The sequence below is a fragment of the Myotis lucifugus genome, unplaced genomic scaffold (genome assembly GCF_000147115.1).
Source record: "Myotis lucifugus unplaced genomic scaffold, Myoluc2.0 scaffold_71, whole genome shotgun sequence".
NCBI classification, from domain to species: Eukaryota; Metazoa; Chordata; class Mammalia; order Chiroptera; family Vespertilionidae; genus Myotis; species Myotis lucifugus.
This window is the reverse complement of record NW_005871119.1, coordinates 3,737,043-3,751,747: the sequence shown is the minus strand read 5'-3', so window position 1 is coordinate 3,751,747 and position 14,705 is coordinate 3,737,043. Positions and strand designations below refer to the sequence as shown.

The 14,705-nt window shown below is 39.5% G+C and overlaps 1 non-coding gene across 1 annotated transcript; it reads right to left on the bottom strand.

Moving 5' to 3' along the window:
• Positions 1 to 14,302: 14,302 nt before the first annotated feature.
• LOC111826357 lies at positions 14,303 to 14,451 on the bottom strand. Its single transcript, XR_002829698.1, has one exon. It is a non-coding gene; the product is annotated as a small nucleolar RNA SNORA57 (small nucleolar RNA).
• Between the last annotated feature and the right edge of the window lie 254 nt (positions 14,452 to 14,705).

Genomic DNA, 14,705 nt, shown 5'->3' with positions numbered 1-14,705 from the left:
CAGCTGATCAATGTTTCTCTCTCATCGATGTTTCTAACTCTCTATCCCTCTCCCTTCCTCTCTGTAAAAAAAAAAAATCAATAAAATATATTTTTTAAAAATAAATAAATAAATAAAATAAAAATGCATTTACTTCTAATTCTAATTCTCCATTTCTGGTAGAATTTTTCCCCTTAGCTATAAATACATATACCTAACTACATGGTAGGTTCTTGCATGTTCTCTTCAGGAATTTATAACTGAACATGTCTAAAAACTAGTTCATTCTCCTCCTCTCCTACTTTCTCTATCTCAACAGATGTTATCACTGTCTACTCACTTGCCCAAGTAAAAAACATGGCATTTTCTTACTTTCTACATTTTTCTTACTGCTCAAACAAATAAACACTATTTCCTATCAAGAAATGCCTTCACTCCTTCAATACCATCATTTTAGTCCTTGCCTTATTTCAGTACTTCATTATTTTTGCTGTGGATGATTGTGATTAATGGCTCCCCTGCCTGTCATCTTACTCCTTTCCAATCTATCCATCCCACTGCCTTTAGTGCAAAGGTAATCAGTTTCCTTGCTATATAGCCACACTTCAATTTAACCAGAAGTTGTTTCACACAGACCGATCACCCATATTCTTAAATGGTTGACTTTAATATGTTCTCCCTTCAAAAAATAATTTTTTTCTTAAAAAATAAAGATTTTCCAGTTCTTATATTATGAAAATAATATATAAATTCAAACACAATTTCCCAAGGCATCTGTAGAGAGAAATGTATGGTGATAAAATGTCCTACATGTCATAAAGCAAAAGAAAATTGCTTTCCTGCATGTAGTGAACATGTTTGGAATACCTACTCAATCCTTACATCCTCTATAAGAACCTCTTTCCCAGGGAAAAGAGTAAACCACCCAAGCCATGTTCATACAATTTGACTTTGAGTTGATAATTTTCTACAGAGAAACTACTACCATGGTTTGCAAACTCATTTAAGCTGAGTCAATCAGTTTTTCTCCTGGGAGTTCAATTTTGAGACTGAAAGATGTTTATGACTCTCCACTAGGTACTTGAACTAGGATTATGTTTCAGAGAAAGAATGGGTAGACACACAAAAGAAGAACAGAGGCAGGAGGCTGGCCTGGAAGAACCGAAGGCAGTTTCATTCTCCTCCTTTTCAGTTCTTGCATCAGTCCATGCAGCCTGGAAACACTGTCTGCTTTTGGATTTTAGATATAGCCTGATTCCTTAAAATATTTCCTTTACCTGGGGTGAGTTTTCACTACTAATAAACAAAAGGTTATAGGGTAAAGCAATGCTAAATTTATCTAGTTACCCAGCCCCCCAAAGTCCATTTAATTATACTATTTTCCATTAATAGTCTTAGTATTTTTCACTTATATTAATGATTTAACCAAAGAATACACTCTATGTCCTGAAAAGATAGATTGAACAGTCCAAAGTATCAAATATCAAAATGAAAGTATCAACCACATTGCTTTATAGCAGTGCTTCCAGTTTTTCCTATGTCAGATCTCAAAAGAAAATGATACTATTTGTATGATACACTAGAATAAATAGCATGCATGATGCCACAGGCCCAGAACCAGCCTGACTTCCCAAGGACTGAGAGGAGCAATGTCTAACATTCATATTCATTTGTGTTGCATTGGTATAGTGTGTCCAAGCACACCAGTTAGGGAGCTCTTAATAAACATATCTTGCATAACTGCAAACTGTATCTCTATCTTCAAAGAGCTTAAGACTGTACTACACGTACAATACCAAACCCTGAGGGAATCTAAAAATAGAATAAAAATATGCATATATTTGGGGTGGGGACTGGTTGGAGGGGGGCATAAAGGAAGAAAATTGGAGACATCTGTAATACTGTCAACAATAAAAAATAATTTAAATAATAAAAATAGAATTAAAAATATTTCTGGGTGAGACAATTGAGAGCATATAGCCAAGAATGATACTAACTTGGCTCTAACAATCCTATATAATAAAAGAGTAATATGCAAATCACTGAATGGAGGAATGACCGGTCGCTATGAAGCGCACTGACCACCAGGAGGCAGACACTCAAAGCAGGAGTTGCCCCCTGGTGGTCAGTGTGCTCCCTCGGCCACAAGCCGGACTGATGGCAGGCGAGCGCAGCGGCGGTGGCGGCAGTCGGACATCCCCTGAGGGTTCCCGGACTGCCAAAGGGCGCAGGTCGGCTGAGGGCCCCCCCCACCCCCCGTCCAACCCAGTGCATGAATGATGTGCACCGGGCCTCTAGTAGTGATATAAAACTGAAACTTGTGGACATAAGCAGCAGTGTGGTGGTTGCCTGAGGGAAGGGGGTCAGGGATGAAGGGAAAAGGGGGTCGTAATATATAGTGATGGGAGAAGACTTGACTGGGTGGTGGGCACACAATACAATATACAACTCTTGTAACATAGAAACTCACACCTGAAACCTATATGATCGTATTAACCAATGTCACCTCAATAAATTTGATAAAAAATAAAATTTAAAAATTTGATGGAAAACAAAAACAAACAATAATGAGAGGGGGAAAGTTCAGAATGTTTGAAAAAAATAAAGACTAATTCAACAGAATAGACTGACCACAAACAGTACTCTTGCCTGTCTCCTGAGATATCGCCAAACAGAGGGTAAAGAAATAAGAAGGGCAAATACCACAAGGACAAGGAGAACAGCAGGAGATTCATCAGTGAATGAGAGATTCCACCAAATATATTGGGGGTGGGCAGCACATGGAGAATGGGAATTGACCTAACAGGGAGGGAGAAGCTCTAATCTAAAGTCTTTGCAGAGATGGCTGTTGATGGGAGCTGAAAGTGAATTCATCTGTAGAATTCTAGCGATGCTAAAGACAGAGCTACTTAAAGTATCAGAAGGTTGTTGGGGTCCAACCCCAACAGGTCCAGGGGTCCCCAAAGGTGTGGACGGAGTCGGCAAAGAAGGAATGACACGGAGACAGCGTTCAGTTGATCAGCAGCCTAGCCAGGATCTCTAGCCAGGATCTCCAGCCAAGTTCTGTCTTGGATCTCCAGCCAGGTTCTGTCCAGGTTCTCTTGCCATGTTCTCTCGCTAGGTTCTCCAGCCAGGTTTTGTAGCCATGTTCTCTCGCTAGGTTCTTTAGCCAGGTTCTCCAGCCAGGTTCTATCCAGGTTCTCCTGCCAATGTTCTGTCTAGGTTCTCCAGCCAAGTTCTGTAGCCAGGTTCTGTCAGGATCTTTTGCCATGTTCTCTCGCTAGGTACTGTCTCTAGGTTCTGAGTTCTGTTCTCTTGTTACATCCGTATTTATACAGTTGATTTTAATCCTATCAATTTCTATTCCAAAGGTTAGGGCGTTTCTTATCTCCATTCCAGGGAGTAAAGATTATGTAGCTTAATCGTGATTGTTCTTAGTTAAAGTGATTAACTACCCGCCTGGCACTTAGTTAAGGGGTTTTATTCCCTCCCTAACTTAAGGGAAAAATCCCTACCTGAGGAAACAACCTTTCTCGGAGAGGTGACCTTGGTTAAAACACATAGCGCCAAGAAGGGGAGCAAACATATTAAGAACAGTATGCCATATATGCCAGGTCCCTTGAAACATATGCTGTGCAGATGTTTCTTCCCTGCAGCGACTGTGTCAAGCAGCAAGGATGGACCGGCTCCTGGCAGAAGGTAGTATCAGAAGTATCAGAAGGTAGAAAATACACAGGCTGAATACAGATTTTGGCTGAGTCTGTACACTGGTTCCCTCTGTCATCTTGCTTAACCAGGCAAATACCCCATTCCCACTGCCACCCACCCCTACTCTAGGCAGGATAGCAGAGGCTAATTCTCTGGAAATATTGAAACTAAAATACTGTATACTTGGGGAATTCCAATACAATAGAGGGCAGAGATGGGATCCCCAGAATTGTCTTCCCCTTTCCATCTTCCAGAACAATTTCAGTCAGGCTATTTCCCACGCACCAGATGGTAGGATCTTTCTCTAGAGAAACCGATCAACCCATAGAAAAGACCTTCAGATATGATATTTAAGGATCCCATCATGAAAAGCCCAAAACACCACTCAATCATCCACCCTCACATGACATTTCTAATCATTTCCTTATTGCTGCACTCTTAAATATAAACCAACAGCAAAGATCACTAAACATTTGAAAAAAAAGAAATTCTCCACACTGGGAGAGAAAAACAGACTGAAAGAAGAAACTTGAAGGAATCCAGTAGAAAATTTAAAGAGAAAACTTTATTATTAATATCATCAGTAAGATAGAAGAAATGATTATTTCCATAAAAAAACAACAACCCACTTTCTGTTATAAGATAAACAAGTTCTGGGGATATAATGTGCAGCAGGATAACTATAGTTAACAACGTCATGTTGTATATTTGAAAGTCACTAAGAGAGTAGATCTTATCAGTTCTCTTCTGGCCAGCGTAGCTCAGTGGTTGAGCGTCAATCTATGAACCAGGAGGTTGCGGTTCTATTCCCGGTCAGGGCATATGCCTGGGTTGCAAGCTTGATCCCCAGTGTGGAGTGTGCAGGAAGCAGCCAATCAATGATTCTCTCTCATAATTGATGTTTCTATCTCTCTCTCCCTTCCTCTCTGAAATCAATAAAAATATATTTTTTAAAAAGTTCTCATCTCGCCCTAACCGGTTTGGCTAAGTGGATAAAGCGTCGGCCTGCGGACTGAAGGGTCCCAGGTTCGATTCTGGTCAAGGGCATGTACCTTGGTTGCGGGCACATCCCCAGTGGGGCACGTGCAGGAGGCGGCTGATTGATGTTTCTCTCTCATCAATGTTTCTAACTCTATATCCCTCTCCCTTCTTCTCTGTAAAAAATCAATAAAATATATATTTTTTTAAAAAGTTCTCATCTCAAAAAAAAAAGTAAGTTCATGAAGTAATGAATGTTAATCAAACTTATTTTGGTAATAATTTTGCAATATATACATATATCAAATCATTATGTTGTACACCTTCAAGTAATACAATGTATGTCAATTATATCTCAATAAAACTGTGAAAAAAAAGATAATGTGGAATATACATAATATAGAATATTATGTAGCCCCTAAAAAGAAGAAAATCTTGTCATCTGCAACAACATGGATGAACCTGGAGGACATTATGCTAACTAAAATAAGCCAAACACAGAAAGACAAATACTGTGTGATTTCACTGCTATGGGGAATCTAAAATAGTCAAAATCATAAAAGCAGAGAGTAGAATGGTGGTTTCCAGGGGCTAGGGAGATGAGGAAGTGGGGAAATGTTACTAAAGGGTACAAAGTTTTACTTATGCAAGATGAATAAATTGTGAAGATCTAATGTACAGCATGGTGACTATAGTTAACAATATTGTATAGTGTAGCTGAAATTAGAGGGTAGATCCTAAGTTATATCACCAAAATAAAAAGATAACTATGTGAAATAAAAGATTAATTAGCTTGATTGTAGTGATCATTTAACAAGTATACATACATCGAAACATCAAATTGTAAACCTTAAACATGTACAATTTTTATTTGTAAATTAATTATACATCAATTAGTGGCCCAGTGCATGAAATTCATGCACATTAAAGGGGGATTTATTAGAGGAAATATTTTAATATTGCTATTTGCCCTTTTTCTATAATAGAAGTGTCAGAGATGAAAGAAAATTAGTAAAATGTAAATGAAAATCTTCCTCCTGTCAGAGTCTGGGTGCACCATGAGACCCAGACTCAAGTCCCCACCCACCCACATGCGCCTCAAAATCGCACGAGACCCAGACCTGGCCACCCCCCCCCATTGGGCTAGATCCAGATCCGGCTGGTCTCACCCTTGTCAAGCCCTGCCGGGAGGGGGGGCACACCTTGAGGTCCCCCGTCAAGCCCCGTGGATGGGGGACACGGCCTAAGATCCCCTGTCAAGCCCCACTGGGCAGGGGGCGTTGCCTGAAGTCCCCCAGCCCGGGGCAAGGGGAGCAGCCTGAGGTCCCCCAGCCCAGCACTGGGGCAGGGGGGCACACCTTGAGGTCCCCTGTCAAGCCTTGCTTGGTGCGGGACGCGGCCTAAGGTCCCATCAAGCCCCGCCAGGCAGAGGGTGCAGCCGGCCTCAGGTCCCCTGGCCTGGTGCCTGGGCGGGGGGCGCGGCCTGAGGTCCCTGCTGATTGCTCATTAAGGCTTATTATGGGAACTTGGCCTTCGCTGTGGGTGCAGCCATCTTGTGTTACAAAAACATCCCCCCCCTTTCCCTGCTGTGGGTGCTGCCATCTTTGTGGTGGAGTGACAGTCAATATGCATATTCCCTCTTTATTATATAGGATAAATATGAGGGGTAAAAAGCAATGCAGTAATATGAGTTATTGGATAGAACAGGAAATAAAAATGTCAATCCTTGAATAAAACTCAACTTTGTAAACACTTATTAAATATTTTTATATGTAATCCTGTGAAGTATGAGGATCAGTTGGGCCCTTCTCTGGAGTAACTTAAGAGAGAAAAGAGAAAGTGAAAGAGAAGATTATACTACAAGGCAGGATTCAGGGAGTTGAAGTCAATAACAAGTCATGTGAAGAATTCATTTGGCCTGAGAGAATATGGCTAGAACCAGGAGGAGGTAAAATGGGAGCAGAATCTGGTCCACACAGCACTGAAAGCCAGGGAGAGAGACTCCACCCAATATAAACAATCAGAAATTAGTGTACAAATGGAAGGACATTAGGAGTCAAGCCAGAAGAAATCAAAGGGCTTGAAAAGCAAAAGTGGGATTCAGTCAAGAGGTCCTCAGGTAAGAGAAAGATTTAGAACAAGAAGTTAGTTGTGGGCATGATTTACATGGCTCTAGCCAAGACAGTCACTCAAAGCCAGAATTACGATGGTAATTCAGTTAGTTACCAACTGCATAGAATTGACAGGAAGAAGTTGTGAAGAAAATGAAGAGCAAAAGTGCACACAGCTGAGAAGGACTTTGAGTTGGAGGTGACCTTGCTTTAAAGATGCTTTTATTCTAGAGATCTAGAAATCCATCATTCCTTTTTTACTGACCTCCCTCCTGGTCCCCAGCCCCGTTATTAATAACAAACCAGACTACTTGCCATTGCTCAAACACAGAATGTTCTTTCAAATTTCCAAATTGTTCCTTAAGCTGCTTTCTGTGCCTAAAAACACACTCTCTTCCTTCAAAGCCAAGTACCCAAAATGAAGTTGGATTTAATTAAAATCTATTGATTATACAGTGGGTTTTTTTTTCCCTTTGGTAAAACTTAAATTTAGTGACCCCACTGAGATAAGTATAGCAAAGTAACCGGAATCTAAATAAAAGATTGTCTTTTGAGGACAATGTCCCCAAAAGAGAGCTCCTGTAATCTCAATAAAAATGGCTAAGCTTGGGATATATTCCTAGGAAACCAGAAACACCAATCAGAAAGGACATATGCACCCATATGTTCATAGCAGCACAATTCACCATAGCTAAGATCTGGAAACAGCCTAAATGCCCATCAGTAGATGAATGGATTAGAAAACTGTGGTACATCTACACGATGGAATACTATGCTGCTGTAAGAAAGAAGGAACTCTTACAATTTGCAATGGCATGGATGGAACTGGAGAGCATTATGCTAAGTGAAATAAGCCAGTCAATGAAGGAAAAATACCCCATGATCTCACTCATTCATGGATAATAGAGACCATTATAAACTTTTGAACAATAATAGATACAGAGGCAGAGCTGCCTCACACAGATTGTCAAACTGCAGCAGGAAGGCCGGGGAGGGTTGGGGGGCAGGAGGGAGGGGGGTAAGAGATCAACCGAAGGACTTGTATGCATGCATATGAGCATAACTAATGGACATAAAACACTGGGGGGTAGGGGAAGCCGGGGTACTGTCAAGGGCGGGGGAAAAAAGGACACATATGTAATACCCTTTGTAATGCTTTAAGCAATAAAAAAATTAAAAAAAAAAATGGCTAAGCTGTGTCCCTCTCCTAGGGAAATTGAAATGTTCTTAGTAGGAGATCCAGGAAGCAGAGGCATCCCCAATTCCTCATAGTACCAAATGCCTGAGGAATTTTCTATGCCTCAGGATCCATATCAAGAACTTGATATTTAGCACCCACTGTGCCATTTCACCAAACCACCATTTTATCACTGCCCTTTCTTATGGGGCATCCTAGTGTTACTCACTTCCCAGGCAAACTCTGTGAAAACACATTACTTATTTCACATATTTTCAGGATTGATAGCATTGGCTGAGTTTGTGTTTCAAACCTCAAAAAACTGATTTTTAGATTTTTTCACTGTTGTATGAGAAGTTATTCTTTTTTAAGATTAAAAAGATGAAAGCATAATTAGTTTTCTGAAACTGTCTGATATCAATGATTTACTCATACTGAGTTCAGCACTAAGATCATACTGTTCCCTTAGAATTTTCTGACTGACAAAGCAGGAACCCCGTGAGTCTGAACATTCTGTATAAAACAACTAATAGGAATGTAACTAGGCTTTGATGTTGAAGGGCCTAGAGCAGTTGTGAGATTAAAATGCTGACTGACCACAGGCCAGTTTGCTGCTTAATACTATCAAGGGACATAATGCTCAAGTCGACCACACAGCTCATTAGATTTCATGTGACATTGGTCTCTCATTGAAGTGCTGCCATTTTGCAACAGTATTGTCCATTGAAAGAGCACAAAAGACCAAGTTTTTTCACATCTGCTTCAGCACCTATACCAACACATTTTTAACTGGATTATTTTCATTTTTATTTTGGCACTCCTGTCATTGTTTGAAGTTCAAGGTATATCCTAAAAGCTACTTTTTAAATATGCTCTGGAATATGTCTCTGCTTGTATTCTCTGAAACTAGGCTATTTGGGCTGTATCTTTAAATAAAATAATGATCAGAGTTAATATTTACTCAGTGGTAGGCACTGCTCTGAGTGCTTTTATTTTCATTAACTCATCCAAGCCTCATGCTGTTATTAGACCAGGAACTGAGTGTTAGAGAAGTTAAATCATTTGCCCCAGGTCATAGAGCTGATGAGTGTCAGAATCAGTTTCTTAAGTAGAGAGAACTATAACTTACTCATACTATTTTTAATATTTGGAAATGGTTTTTATTCAGAATTAGTATGAAAAAAGCTATTGCTAACTCTTACTGTCTTAGCCTGAAGAACTGCAGAATCATACTGGAGCATATGATAAATTTGGATTAGTTACTCCCTATAAATATAGAATGCTTTAAAGAACATAATTTTGAATTTATTCCAAAAGATGTTTTATAGCCAGATGCCTAGAAAAATCACTTCTACTCATTCAGCCACATTACTCATTCATTCTTAGAAGGAGAAAGAAAAAAGAGAAGTACAGTTTTCAACAAGCATTGACTATATTAAAAATATTAACTCGCTTAGGATCTGATGTTTTCCCTAAACATTCTCTTAGCAAAATTTGATTCCTGTATAGCAGGAAATCACAATCTTTGAAGATTGGCTGTCAAGGGTTCTGACTTCCCTCTTTCATTTGACCTTGCTGTGTGTGACCTTGGACATGTTACATAACCTTCTAAATGTATTTCCTCCTCTGTAAAATGTAAGTACTCCTTATCTTGTAGGGTAGATTAGATGATTAGAAAAATGAGAATTGGATTTCAGATCCTCAAAAAATTTTAGTCATTTGTCATTATCATCATCTTTGTCATCATCAAAACTTCTTCTAATGGTCAAAAAACTTCTAAGGATCATCTCTCCCCAAACACAACAGCAGGTATTATACTGAAGACTTGCTCTATGAGATCACAGATTCTTCCATTAAATAATTTGATTCTTATATTTCTTTCTCTACATGATGACTTCTACAATAAAAAATAATTATATTCATCCTCTTTTTTCCCCTCTAAAACTAGAATGAGAAACTATTCCCCACATATCATAGAGTTTTATTTTATCAGAGAAAACTTGGATCCCCATTAATACATGGGGTTCCATTCTTTGCTTTTGAGTTTTTATGAGTTTCCATCAGGTCTATTAACTTCTCTATTTTTGCTCTCATTTTTGTTTTGATCAACCTTATACAAAAGGAAGGTCATCAGGAATAAGGTGAGGAATCATTCACCTTTCCTGAGACTGAACTCCATGACAATGATGTATCTGTAGTCCAGGGCTCTAAAGTAGAATAAAGGCTTATGTGTCACTCTTTGCGAATTCTCTCAATTAGCAGATGGAACAACTTCCCTGGAAGACACACATACCCAACTCCACTGCCATCTCAACATGGCACTTTATTACAACAACTGCTAACCTTGCTGAAAAGTTGTGTGACTGGTCAAAGCTGAATAGGAACTCCAGAGCTTAACTAAGACAGTGAGTCCTACAGATAGCTGTCTATATGACAGAGAATTAGTTCAGAACTTGTGTTAACAGTTTAAGATCCTGAAGTAAAGGGCAGTAGATAATAGATTCCCTCACTATGAAAAGATGCCCAGATGAAAACTATAAATGATATTGTAGAAGCTTGTTGGAGAACTGTGAGGGGAACTATGTTGCTCATTGAGGTTGCATGGGTAAAAACTGGTATAGAGTGAGAATGCTGAATATAAAACACAGGGGTCAGATTATAAAAACTGTGAAGCTAGAACTACAAGTAAAAATAATACCATTTCTTTTAAAAAATAAAAAGTCTAAAACTTTTTATCCATGAATATTTTATTGCTAATTCTTTATTAAAATTGGCAAAATATTAATATAATACTATTATTTAAAAATAATGTTTTGTTATAACACTATGGATTATGTAAACTAGGAAAATAAAAGATCAAAAAATGTTAATATATACGGGATGGGCAAAAGTAGATTTACAGTTGAGTACATGAAACAGATTTTATTTTTGTATTATTATTTGTTAATTTGTATTATTCCATAGAAATAACTGTAAACTTACTTGTGCCTACTCCTGCACACTTGAAATAATAAACAACATGTAATAGGAGTAAAAGTAAACACTGTATTATGTTTTTAATTGGTTACTAATAAGGTTTAAATGGTCAGAAAGCAATAAACCTAATTTAAAAATTCAAATGTAAAATAATAGCAATCATATCCTACAATTTCATCTTAAATTATGGCTAATAATACTTAATGACTGACATGTTTTTTAACATCTACTAATTTGCAGGTCTCAAAGTTCAGTCTGACCACTATACTCCTGTTACAATGGCAAAAAAGAAACAGAACACTGACAACATCAAATTCTGACAAGGATGTAGAAAAAAAGGAACTCTTATTCATTGCTGGTGGGAGTGCAAACTTATACAGCCACTCTGGAAGACAGTTTGTTTATTTATCACAAAACTAAACATACTCTTAACATGTGATCCAGCAATCACACTCCTTGGTATTTACCCAAAGGAGTTGAAAATATGTCCACACAAACCCTGCACATGGAAGTTTATAGCAAGTTTATTTATAATTGCTAATACTTGGAAGCAACCAAGTTGTCCTCCAGTAGATGGAGAAAATAAACTCTAGTGCATCTAGAAAATGAATATTATTCAGTGCTAAAAAGAAATGAGCCATCAAGCCATGAAAAGACAAGGAGGAAACTTAAATACATATTACTAAGTGAAAGAAGCCTATCTGAAAAGACTACATACAATATGATTCCAACTATATGACATAATGGAAACGGCAAAACTATGGAGACAGTAAAAAGATCAGTAGTTGACAGGGATTGGGGAGGAGGGAGAGATGAATAAATGGAGCAAAGAGAATTTTTAGAGCAATGAAACTACTCTGTATGACATTATAATGGCAGATACATGTTATTACATAGTATAATTTTGTCAAAACCCATAAAATAAGAAAACAACCCTACACAACACCAACAGTAAATCGTAACATAAACTATGAACTTTGGGAAATGTGATGAATCAATACAGGTTCATCAATGAAAACAAATATACCACTGTGATGCAGGATGTTAATAATGGGGAAGTTATGTGGGTGAGGACAGGGCATAATGGGAACTCTATATTTTCTGCTCAATTTTACTATGAACCTAAAACTTCTCTAAGAAAATTGAAGTCTATTAAAAAATGTCCAGTTGTAACAGGTTTGTGATGTGCCTATAAATTTATATATGTTTAATTGCATTTTGGATCAGCACATTATATTGGGTTAAGATTTATGATGTTGTAAGACCAAAGCTATGACCTTACTTTATCCTAAGAGAATGGGGTTTTTTAAAAAACACACATAAAAAATACCAACTCCTCAGTGTTTATATAGTTAGAGGAAATGTCATGACCCTTAGTATTCTAGAAGGTTAATATGAGGAACTGAAATACAGTTTCCTTAATGTAAAAAGGGTAATAGTTGAACAACATCACATTTGTCATAGATGAAGTGTTTCTACCATGGTATTTTATTCACTGGTTTATGGAACCCAGTTCTCCAGGGTTATCAACAAATTCATGTAAAGATCTATATAGATAGATTCCATGTTTCCATTCCTGACTTAGCTGACAGAAATGCAGAGTTATCCACACTTAGATGGTCCTCTGGTGTTCATGGACTGATGTTAAAGAATACAGAAGTTATTTCAAAAAAGATAGGTACAAATTTAGTATTGGAAAATTTCCCTCCAATTTTTCTTCACCCTTTATTAATATATAATCATTAGAGGCCCAATACACAAAATTCTTGCAAGGGGCTCAGCCCCCGCCGCAGCAGCAGCTGCCTTTGCCCCCATCACCACAGTGGCCACCTCGGCCCTCGCAGCCCCAGCTTCATCCGGAAGGTCATCCAGAAGGATGTCCATTCTAATTAGCATATTATGCTTTTATTATTATAGATACAATCATTATGAGTCATCCTCATATGTGGCTTCTCAAATGCAGAAAGGCATTAAGCAATATGTTCATCCTTTTTGGAAGCATCAAAGAACATAAAGCTTACTGTCTATCTCTTATGTCTAACTACATCCTGGGAAACCTAGTTCATATCAGATTAATTTTCTAAGATTTAAGATAATGGCGGAGAAACCAAGATGGCGGCATAGGTAAACACCAGAAATTGCTGCCTCCCACAACCACTTCAAAACTACAACTAAAAGACAAAACGGACATCATCCAGAACCACAGGAAGGCTGGCTGAGTAGAAATTCTACAACTAGAAGGAAAGAGAAAAACACACTGAGACTCAGAGGAGGTGCGGAAGTAAAGTGCAGAGGTACAGAGGCGCGTGAGCGCAGAAAGGGCTGGCAACAGAGGACGCCGGTGTCTTTTTCAATCGGGAGGGAGTCACAAGCTCCCAATGGCTCTGAACTCCAGTTCTGGGCGCGTCTCTGGGGACCCAGACTCATACGGGGAGAAACTGGACTGTCTGGCAGCTGGCAGAACTCGAGGGCGGCTTTCTCTTAGAGGTGCTTGCAGCGATTACCATGGGACACTGAGACCCGGGGGCCTCTTAGGGCAGGGCTGAGGATCAGCTATAGCTGTGTGCTCCACCCTGTTGATCCCCTGAGACCCCACCCCACCCAAGCTGCTAGCAGAGGCTTTTGCATATGAATGGCCTGGCCCTTTGAGATTTAAAATTACCTAACAAACTGCAGCTGGGTCAGGGAGACCCAGAACAACCAAAAGGAGGCCCAAGGCCCCACAGCAGCTTGCATTGCTTCACAGTTGGGCCTCAACTGGGCACCTCCAAACCCCAAACAAGGAAGAGGAATCTGCAGATCTCTCTGTAGCTCCTGCTGGGTAGCCTCAGGCAGAGGCTAAATTAGCACCTCCTTAGAGATTCAAGAGCCCGTGTACCCAGTGGTCAGAGTGGGACCATCCAGATTACAACTCCTCAGATCCATAAGGCACACACTCAGGGGGCAGACTCACTGAGCACCAAAGCCCCACTGAAGCAAGTCTTGCCCCAGAAGGGTGTCTTCAGCACAGAAGTTCTCCCACTGTAGACACAGCTGATTCTCACAGCAAATTGGCCTGGAGGTCAATTCCTCCCAGTGATACCAACAACAATCAAGGCTTAACTACAACAAGACTGTGCACACAGCCCACAAAGGGGTGCACCAAGAGTGTCCACCTCAGGTAATTGGGGAGGCTGAGCCACTGGGCCCTATAGGACACCTAGCACACAATGCCACTCTATCAACACAGGGAAGCAGCCAAAATGCAGAGACAAAGAAACAGATCACAAATGACAGAAATGGAGGAAAGCAAACTACTGGATATAGAGTTCAAAACCATGGTTATAAGGTTTTTCAAGAATTTTCTAGAAACCGCCGATAAATTTTTTTTTTCCTGTGTCCCGGCACTTGAGGATAGAACCAGCAGACTGGCAACCGTCGGCACCAAAGACATGACGCCGAGGGGGCCGGAGCCCTCTCCCTCTGCCTCCGTACATTACGGGGACCGGGACCGCACGCCTGAACCCCGCCAAGAAAAGGAGGGTGGAAACCGCCGATAAATTTAGTGAGACCCTCAAGGATATGAAAAAGGACCAACTAGAAATTAAGCATACACTGACTGAAATAAAGAATATTATACAGACTCCCAACAGCAGACCAGAGGAGTGCAAGAATCAAGTCAAAGATTTGAAATACGAAGAAGCAAAAAAACACCCAACCGGAAAAGAAAAAAGAAAAAAGAATCCAAAAATATCAAGATAGTGTAAGGAGCCTCTGCGACAACTTCAAGCGTACCA